The sequence below is a fragment of the Mus caroli genome, chromosome 8, assembly GCF_900094665.2.
Source record: "Mus caroli chromosome 8, CAROLI_EIJ_v1.1, whole genome shotgun sequence".
Classification (NCBI taxonomy): Eukaryota; Metazoa; Chordata; class Mammalia; order Rodentia; family Muridae; genus Mus; species Mus caroli.
Window position 1 is genome coordinate 60,255,517 of NC_034577.1, and position 10,393 is coordinate 60,265,909.

At 41.4% G+C, this 10,393-nt stretch overlaps 1 protein-coding gene and 1 long non-coding RNA gene across 6 annotated transcripts in view; one reads left to right on the forward strand and one right to left on the reverse strand.

Moving 5' to 3' along the window:
- Psd3 (pleckstrin and Sec7 domain containing 3) overlaps window positions 1-10,393 on the reverse strand; it is a 508,951-nt gene that overhangs the window by 273,043 nt on the left and 225,515 nt on the right. The gene's annotated exons all lie outside the window — the stretch shown is intronic.
- LOC115031740 overlaps window positions 1-10,393 on the forward strand; it is a 35,336-nt gene that overhangs the window by 3,491 nt on the left and 21,452 nt on the right. The window contains exon 2 of the long non-coding RNA XR_003837395.1: window positions 2,340-2,391. This is a non-coding gene — a long non-coding RNA (uncharacterized LOC115031740). The remainder of the gene's footprint in view (window positions 1-2,339; window positions 2,392-10,393) is intronic.

Genomic DNA, 10,393 nt, shown 5'->3' on the forward strand with positions numbered 1-10,393 from the left:
AAAGTCCTTCTTGATGTCCTCTACTATCATCATGAGATATGCCTTTAAATCCGGGTCTAGCTTTTCAGGTGTGTTGGGGTGCCCAGGACTGGCTGAGGTGGGAGAGCTGGTTTCTGATGATGGTGAGTGGTCTTGGTTTCTGTTAGTAAGAGTCTTAAGACTGCCTTTCGCCACCTGGTAATCTCTAGAGTCAGTTGTTATAGTTGTCTGTGGTTAGAGCTTGTTCCTTTTGTGATTCTGTTAGCCTCTACCAGCAGACCTGGGAGACTAGCTCTCTCCTGACTTTCAGTGGTTAGAGCACTCTCTGCAGGCAAGCTTTCCTATTGCAGAGAAGGTGCACAGATATCTGTTGTTCGGACTTGCCTCCTGGCAGAAGATGAAGGCCCGAAACAGGGCCTGTTCCAGAAGCTGTTAGCTTCTGTTGTCCACACTCTCACCTGTGCAGACTAGTCTTGGCAGGATCCGGAATGAAGATGGCTCCAGATGCTCCAGCAAAGCCCTCCCGGGCGGGGTGGACACCTCTCCTCTGGCAGGGAAGGTGCCTGGATGTCTGTAGCCCAAAATGGGGTTTGCCAATGAAGCTCTATGGCTCCAGCCTGACCCAGAAGCTGTTAGCTTCTGCAGTCCACACTCCCACCTGCACAGACTAGTCTTGGCAGGATCCGGGAACGAAGATGGCTGCCGCAGATGCTCCAGCAAAGCCCTTATTGTAACTCTTATTATCAACAACTACCATTGCTTGGTGTAGAGACAGAGTCTCAAATACCCTAGGATGGCAATAAACTCCTGATCTTCCTCCCTCAGTCTCCTGAATGCTGAGTTTATAGGCATATGCCACTAGCTTATTTTAAACTAAGCTGCCTGGTTCTTCTTTTTCCAAAACTCTAAGAAAAGCTGCTAGGATTGGGCAGAGGGATGATTAGAAAGGAAGAAAGGACAATTTCTGTTGGCTTCATCCAAATGTTAACCAATCCACAAATCACAGGTTTCCTAACGATGCAATCTAATATTGATGGCAGCCTTCCAAGTGTCCTTATGATGGAAAGCATAGGACAGACACCCTTGGCTCTCTGTTTTCTTAAGCATGGGCTGCAGAAGAGGCCAGAATGAAACAGCCTGAATGGTAAGCATTCCAACAGCTGGGGAGACAAAATAAAAAGAATCCTATACCCCCTGAAGACTCTCACAACCCTAGTAACTTCTGTAATAAACAGAAAAACCCCTTGAGTTCTTTCGCTTCAGTTTCAGTCTCTGGTTACATTCCAGTGCCTTCCTTGTGTTAGAAATCTCCCAGGATCCATCTTTTCTGAAGCAACTACAGAACAGATAAAAATGTAGCTCTGAGAACTTTAGGTCCTTCTTGTACGATTGCTATTGCATTTGACTTTATAAAGTCAACAGAGCACAGCTCATCTGCACTTGCCTTGTTTCCTCTCCTGGCTCTACACTTCAGATGTCTGCTCTAGCAGGTTTACAGGCACTTTTGAATTTACTAATCATTGGCAGACTTCCTTTATCCTATGACATAATCTCTTTAGATCCAGTCTTCCCACTCAATCAAAGAGTGAGGTAGACTGAAGCTTAGGAAAGTGGTCTGGTCCAGACACCTAAGGCCATCAATATGGAACCATAATTATGGCTAGTGGTATCAATGTTGAGACTTACTGTAATGTCATTTCATGATTATAAAGACAATTTCACAGAATATCTGTCAGTTTTCATCTTAAACCAACTTTATGAGAAAAGTGCATCACTTTTCCCCAGTTACTGTTTTAATTATACTGAGAAACTAACTGTAAAATTTTATTCCAAGCCTGGTATAGTTCCAGAACTCAGGAGACTAGGAGAACATTATTAGTTTGAGGACAGTATAGGAAACATTGTGAGTTCAGGAGAAACTTCATCTATGTAACAAGATTTTGTCTCAAAAAAAAAAATCAGTGAATACAAAGGACTATAAAAAGGAGACAAAACGGCTTACCCAAATCATATCATCAAAGTAATGAGGCAAAGGCACCTGAGGTAATTAAACACAATGAGAATATAAACATAACTGTCATTATAGAATTATATAAATGTAAGTAAAGCATAACTGGAAGCAGTTTTGCACAGCCCAGACAATTTACACCACACCCAGAAGGGGCCTGAGTCTCCTGTGAAGTCTCCGGGAAAGGAAAGGCCTGCGTTGTGCATGAAGGGTTAAGGTGTGCTACATATACAGAAGACCATTTTGAGCACCGTGCCTTATGCTCCACACATGGTTAAGTCGTTTCCCATAATAAATGCTGTTAAACATGCACAGCATCTCACCACTCTCACAAGCTGTCTGTCTTCTTCAGGTACCACCAGGAGAAAGCCTTGACTTGCGAGAAAGATTCCTACTTTCCTAAGGTATGTAAAGGGGCTGAATAAGAGTAGCTTACTCTCTAAACCTGCCCCTAGTCTAACCTGGAAAGCAGACCCTGTCCCAGAGGCAGAGTTCATTTCTGTCTTTCATATGTTCCATGTCACACATTCAACATGCCAAGACCATAGTGACTGCTTTCTATGAAGAGCAGCTAGCTCCTAATAAAGAATGTCTAATTGAGGCTAGAGAGATGACTCAGCTGTCAAAGGCTAAACTCACAACCAAAAGTAGAAGAATTCCTAATCCAAATGCATCATTAGCATCTCCTATTACTTTACTGACATATTCAGAGTCTTCAGGTCTCCCAGTTTCTCATCACCAAGGCTATAGTTATTTCTTGAAGTCCCATGCATCCATGCACTTAAACTTTTCTAAGAGTTCTAAGAAGAGTACTGCTTAGAAATTAATGGCTGATCTTAACTACAAACCTGATCATCAACATCCTCCCCTGTATTTAATATTCTTACATCTTTTAATCAGTCATTTTACATGTGTATACATGTTGTGTATAGAGTCCAAGAGAATGTATGCTGAACACACATCCTTCCACTGATTACATCCCCAGCTCCATACTTTTGATGGCAATATTGTCACCAGCATCCAAATGGGTGCAACCCTTGCCCAAAGCGAAAGTAAACAGAAACTGGAAACAGATTTCCAGCAAACTTATATCTGTAATTCTTTAACTCAGGGATTAGCACTTTTTCCTTAAAAGATGAGAAAATTGTAAGGCATACTATCACAGGCCAAAATCTAAGCACTTGGGAAGCAGGGGGAAGATTACCATGAGTTCCAGGTTATGCTGGACTGTACCAAGCCCAACAAGGAATACATAACAAAACTATATGTCTAAATAATAAATTGACCTTTGTGGTCCCCATAATAATACTCTACCAAGGCAGCAGAGCCAGCCATAAGCAACAGTAAATTAATACAAGACCACACACCAATGAAACATTCCTACAAAGGCACAAGAAATTGACCCAAGGGCCATACATAGTCTGCCAGCCCCTGTTTGACCTTAATTTTAGAAATCTTTGATGACTGGGCCATTAACTCTCTTACTTGCTCACCTACTGCTTTGTCTTTCTAGCATTTTAGAGAGAAAAAGAGAGACAGAGACAAAGACAGAGAGAGGCAGAGAGAGAAAGCAAGACAGAAAGATAGAGAGACAGACCATGCATGCTGGTGTGTGTGTGTGTGTGTCTGTGCATGCATGCGTGCACATGCATGCACACACATACACTAGAAGGACCCAGGATGCCATGATGTCAGGATGAAGAATCCGTTCTGTTAAAGAAAGGGAAGGGAATGCTGCCTCTCCATTAGCCAACTGTGGAAATCATGCTCACTTCCAGATCTTCACTCAGTTATCCCCTTATATCCAACTATGCTCTACACTTCTCACCCCCAGGTCAAACCCCCCTTTCATGAAGCCCTAATACACGTGGCCTGCACTTTTACCCGAGCCCCTCACATTTTCATGATTTTATACTGTCTTGCTTAGTGATTGTTATCTCGATGGCCTAGAATGTCTATGGACTATCCTAAAAAACTACCATAGCATGTTAACATCCGAAGCCTTCCATGAATATACAGACATGAAACAAATGTAACCCTCTTCATATTTATAAAGATTAAAACAACTAGTCTCTTCAAGGTAATTATATCATTTCTAAAAAAAAAATAATAATAATAATCCTTTTGATCTTCCCAGTGTGAAGTCTTTCAAAAACAACTGGAATACCACATTTTCATATGAACGACTTAGAAAAGCCTGTTTTGTGATTTTATAGTAAACATCTTACAGAAATGATTGATTTAGAGTAACTTGTGGATTTCTGGAAATAGGAAAATATAATCCTTAAACGGCTTTCTGCTACCTAGACATAAGAGAAGCCTCACAGAACAACCTTAAAAAAAAGATGTCACAGAAAACCAAACACGGCACTCAGGAGGTAGAGGCAGGATGATCTCTGAGTTCGAGATCGGCCTGGTCTACAAAGGAAACTGTAGGACAGCCAGGGCTACACAGAAAAATCCTGCCTCAGAAAAATAAAAATGTATGCATGCATACATACATACATACATTAAAAAAAACAACAACTTAAGTTTACATCATGAATTGGTTAAAAAACAAACAATCTGTAGAATACAAATGAACTGATGGATACGGGTAAACTAATGGATCAATAATAATCAATAATAAACAATGGATACAGAATGCAAAGGCCAATACCAGACAAGAAATCAGATGTAATCTTCAACTCAGCAGTGCCTTTCTGGACAACTGGTTCAGTAGCAAAAGTAAGCCTGAAGGATGACAAAGTGGCAGCCTCCAAAAGGAGTGGCCAGGGAGACTGAGATACAAGTAAGGTTCCCCTGGAGTGTCCACTCTGGATCATCGCAGTACTGTATTTCCTCAATAGCCATTTCTGGACTCACTCATCTCTCTAGCTGCACTCCCTCACAGGGCACCACCCAAGCCCACGTAATCCACTCCTCCTCCATACAATACACCGACCACACACCCCCAGGTTCCCTGCTGATCTTCATCTCCAATATTTGTAGTACTGATTGAGGGTATGTAATGATCTTGGCATTTATATTGTCACCTTGCAGAAGCTACTGTTTGCTTTTATGCAGGATCTTGGCATACAATTAAGAATCCTTTCATTAGACTTACATCAGTCATTTGACACTAAATCATGTACTGTTTGCTATTAAATACTATTGGGGGTGGTCTAATGCTAAGGTCCTGCTCCCCAGTTGGTTCTTGATCTGTCAGTAAAGGAAGCCTTGGGCCAATAGCTGGGTGGAAGGTACAGGCAGGATTTCCAGGTCCTGGGAGGCAGGTGGAGGGATGCAAGGAAGGACAGATTTTTGCTTTGAAGAGAGGAGAACCCAGCAACCATGTGAGATCTGAAAACAGAATGGCCACACAGGCTGCTCCTACAGGCAGGTGGTCAGGGGAGTTTAGCAGGTGAAGTTTAGGGCAGGTGGAAGAGACTGAAATGAGAAATTAGTAAGGGCATGCTTTCGCAAGCAGGAGATAGTAGCACCCAGCAATTGTGCCAGAAGGCAAGTTGTGATTGAGCAACTGTATGTCTGTGTCTTTTATCCATAGATTCAAGGGAATCCCAGTGGGGCCTGGTAGCACAGTCACTTTCTGGAGCTAAAGGAGGGTAGAGTGTAAAACAACATGCAACAAAATAGTTCCTATGAATGTGGCCTTGTTTGTTAATTTACTAGCTTCTTATGAGCCAAGATTTAGCAGTGAGGGATAGGCAGCAGACCCAACATACTTGTAAAAATTAGTTGAGTGTGTTGAAGATCCTTTCCTTTTGTTGTTATTTTCATAGCCATGTATTACATATACATAACAACAGATGACATTTTCGTACAAGCATTGAACATATTTTGATTATATTCATCCCCTGCCATCCCTGTTTAGTCCCCTCCTGATTCACTGATCCCCTTTCTGTTCCCAACAAGTTCCCTTCTACTTTTGTGTCTTTTTCTTTTGTGACCCAATAACTTTAAAAGTAAGTCTCTAGATAGGAGCATGGGCAACTTATAAGTGCCTACACCACTAAAGAATTCCCCTCCCCTCTTCCTGCGTCAACCTTGAGCTGCCCAATCACAGATACTGAGAGTTCAAGAGGACATCCTTGCCATGCTCAAAAGACAACAGCCCACGGGATCCCTCTCCCTCCTCTAGCTATATTTTCTTTTCTGCCTCTTCTGTATTGTTCCCTTGGAGGGGATGATGAAGACGACCCAGTTAAGGCTGAGCAGTTATTTGTTCTTAGTTATGGGTTTCTGCAGAAACTGCCACCCATTTCAAAAGAGAAGCTATAGTGACCAAAGCTTTCAGCACCACTAATCTATGGACATAACTATAAATATTTAGAAGGCACTTTGACAAGTCCATTCAGTAAGTTCCCCCTTAGTGCCTATGACTTCCTCAGCCACAGGCTTTTGACTTCAGGGTTTGACTTCAGTCTGAGATGTCAATTCCCTGCTATTTAGAAAGCCACAAATCCAATTAGAAAGTTGTTGTCTACTCTGTAAAAATCATGTCATTATTGTGCCTCTCCGCAAATCTTGTCCGGTGCTGACAGTGTAGCACTCAGGGTCCACAGCTAAGGAAAGACTACTGATGACGACCCCACCCCAACCCCCTAGCAAACTGAATAGCACCTTCCTTCGGGGACTACAAAATATAGACAACAGAGAAGCCTCCTGCTCGTTTCCAACCTGATTTTTCTGTTCTGAAACCAAGTATGCAGTATCTTTGGCAACAGGATCCTAGCTTCTGGTTCTGGTGGGCAACTGTCAGCAGTAGGCCCTGATACAACTTGTATCATTTCAGGGGCCTTAGGGGTTTCCCTGATCATCCCTATCTTCCTCGGAAGATAGCTCATCCCTAGATTTGTTTTTAGATTTATTTATTCATTTATTTCATGTATATGAGTACACTGTAACTGTCCACAGACACACCAGCAGAGGGTATCAGAATCCATTACAGATAGTTATGAGCCACCATGTGATTGCCGGGAATTGTATTCATGACCTCCAGAAGAGCAGTCAGTGCTCTTAACCGCTGAGCCATCTCTCCAGCCCTAGTATCTTTATTTAATAACTAGCTGGTCCTTCTTTTCTTTTAAACTAGACAGATATAGGAATCCAAACTACATATTTCAGTTCCCAACAAACTGTGGAAAACATGTCACCATATTTAAAGAGTCTCATTTTCCTTTTATTAAAAATTTAGAGCAACACCTCAATGTTTAATTCTATTTATTTTAACTATGATTGACTCAAAATTCACCAGGGCAGTTCTTCCAAGGATAACTAAAAGGCCCAAATTTGAGATAATTAGCCACCCACCATCAGAAAGGTAAACACTAAGCTGATTTTTCCTACTCACACACATGGAATGTCAGTACTTGGAAAACTAAGGCAGAAGCATGATGAGTTTAAGGCAAGCCTGAGTGACCTTAAGACCAGCCTGAGTTGCACAGCAATGTCAGCCTTAAGGGGAAAAAAAAAGCCAACCAAGGTATTTTGTTTTCTTTTGCCTTGTGCTACTCTATCAAATCTCAAGGTTCCATTTTAGGCAACAGAAATATTTATGAATAATATAATGCCAAGTTCCTCATATAGTAAAATTTTATGGCCATAGTCTCATTAATACCGTCAGCTTAATAAATGTCTAGGTACTTCAGTCTCTGACTAGCACAGGAATAACAATAACAAAGACAGAGCTTATTTAGTAGAGGGTACAATGAGCGTCAATACTTGCTTCCTAATTATTTTGTATTTGTTTTCAAGAAATTTCCAATTTGACAGCACTGCAAGTTGAAACTGTAGCTTCTAACTTGGAGTTCTGAAAGTTATACAAGGAAAAGTGGAGGGATGGGGGTTCCACGTGTAAGGAACAAAGAACACCCAGGTCTTGGCCCTTAAGAAAAGAATGTCCCATGAAGACTTTGTTTTCCCCTTTAATGACCCTGTCATCAGCTCTAGAATGCTAATAACTGAAAGCAATCTGTACTAAATAACCCAATGCTTTGGGCTATACACATATACTTTCCCTTCCAAAAGAGAAATAAGAGGGGATACTACGCACACTGCTATGTGTCAATAGCCGAAAGGTTTTTGGCTTTATCTTAACAGGTTAAAAAAGTTAAGTTCCTTCACATGATATTTAGTGTAGAAGTTCAGTAAGCAAATCAGATAGATGGTAGTTTTGGTTCACTGGGGATGGAAGCAGGGACTTCCACTCTATCCTCATTCCCCAACGCTCCAGGAGACACAGAACCTTGAGTTAGAGAATTGTTTTAAGCTGTGCTTTTCTGGGAGGCTACAGGACTTGGTGAGAAAACTCAGCTCCTAAATTCACATTTGAACAGCCATGCCAACAACATGACTTAGCTGCTACATGAAGTGAGATAGTAACTTAGATGGCATGTGACCTGAGGTAGTGACTTAGCCGGGGTAAGTCTGAGTGACCTTATCTGAGGAAGAACTGTATCAGCTCATCCTGAAGGCTGAAGAGCACTGTGCAAGGTACCAGAGTCCCTGACAGGAGCTTTACAGCTGTGCACGTTTTAGTCTAATCATGCAGAAGATGGAGGCGTGACTTTTGCTTCCTAGATTCCCAGATAGCATTTTATAGCTTTAGAATGATAAAGATGTACATCAGAGATAAATGTATAAACATGTAGAATTATAAGATGCATGTCAGAGATTACTGTATAGATGATGTGTACATTACAGATAGGTAGAAATAAATGTATAGATATTTAGAATTGTAAGATGTATGTAATGTTTAGATACATAGATTACAGATGCACAAATATGGATGTAAACAAAGGTCAGTAGTTAATTGGGACAGAGAAATTAGGTTGGACCCCAAGATTTTACACACACACACACATATACACAAACCCACACACACAAACACACACAAAATATATCAGTTAACAAGTACCAGTTGAGAAACTTCCACAGAATCTATTTCTACATCCATTTGTGTTTCTTCAGAAGCTTTTCAAAGACTTGCAGTAGAGAACGCCAGTAACACTCCAGTCCTTGTTTCATACCATCTTAGTTCATCTTAGCTCACTTAGGAGAGATCATTCATGTTTCTCATCTTTTAAATCTGAGTATTTTTAAAGTATGAAAATTTTAAGCCTTTATTCCATGATGTCCTAATGAGACTAAGCTATGAATGGAATTTCCTAAGCCTCCAAATTAACTTAAACAGAACACAAAGATGCTCACTCTGTCTCCCTCCACACCCCACCCTCATCTCAGATCTAAGTGGGAGAAAGCTGCCAGCAAGAAACTGAAATGGTGCCTCACAGCTGGGGAAGTGCCTCTGAAAGCATCACAGACTCTGTCCACCAGGGGGCAGTGTTGTCTAACTATTAAAGAGTACTCAGCATGAACAAAAATAAAACTCCTTCCTAAAGATTTTCAGGGGAAAGATTTCTCATGTTCGAAGGAAAATCTAAAATGTTTCTATTAAGTCTCTTTAATCAGATTACAATGTCCTCACAACCTCACAACCTCACCATCCACTGCTCACAAGCACTAGGCCTCACATGCCTCTAGATCAAAGAAGGAACTGAAGACTCCTCATGGTTTTCCACTCTGCCCAGGACTGCTTCAGTCCCCACCACAAGCGCCATCCTCACCTGTGATCTGCTGTGAACAGGCAAAGGAAGTAGTGACCAACGGCTGCCCAGAACCCTACTGCCCCACCAAACTTCAAGCCACTTTATGATGGTCCCTACTTAAATTATCTCCCAACACTGAATAAAACCCCTATAAGGAGCCAGGCGTGGTTGTGCATGCCTTGAATCCAAGCACTTAGAAACCAGAGCCGGGGGGATCCCTGTGAGTTCCTTTCAGGACAGCCTGGTGGATATAACCAGTACCATATTAGTCAGGGGTGCACAGTGAAACCCTGTCTGGAAAACAAAAACAAAACAAAATGACAAACAAACAAACAAAAAATCACTCCAACATATACCCAACATTTTACCTTGAAAGAGATGGTTATCATCCTGTCCTAGCGACAGAGGCCCAAAGTAGGCTGCCAAGGTGTCAGTGGCCAGGGTGATTTAGATTATACTTCTGGTCTTTAAAGGAGGCAGCAAACATATCATAACTCATTTAACAGTCTATTATTATTAAAAATATTTGGCTCAACCCAAGCAAATAAAAAATAGTTAGCCAAACTATAAAACGACTAGAGAACGGCATAAGGAAAATTGCTTCTTGACACTGATAGTGGCTATTTATTTATTTTTCTTGTGTGAAACACCAAAAGCACAGGCAAAGAAAAAAAAAGGCTGCAAAGAAAATGAGCAAGGGAGATAGGCCTTCTTAAGAGACTCAGAGACAAGCCCCTGATAATCCAATCCCAAATAACCAGCCCTCACATGCATTCACTCTCACACACACACACAC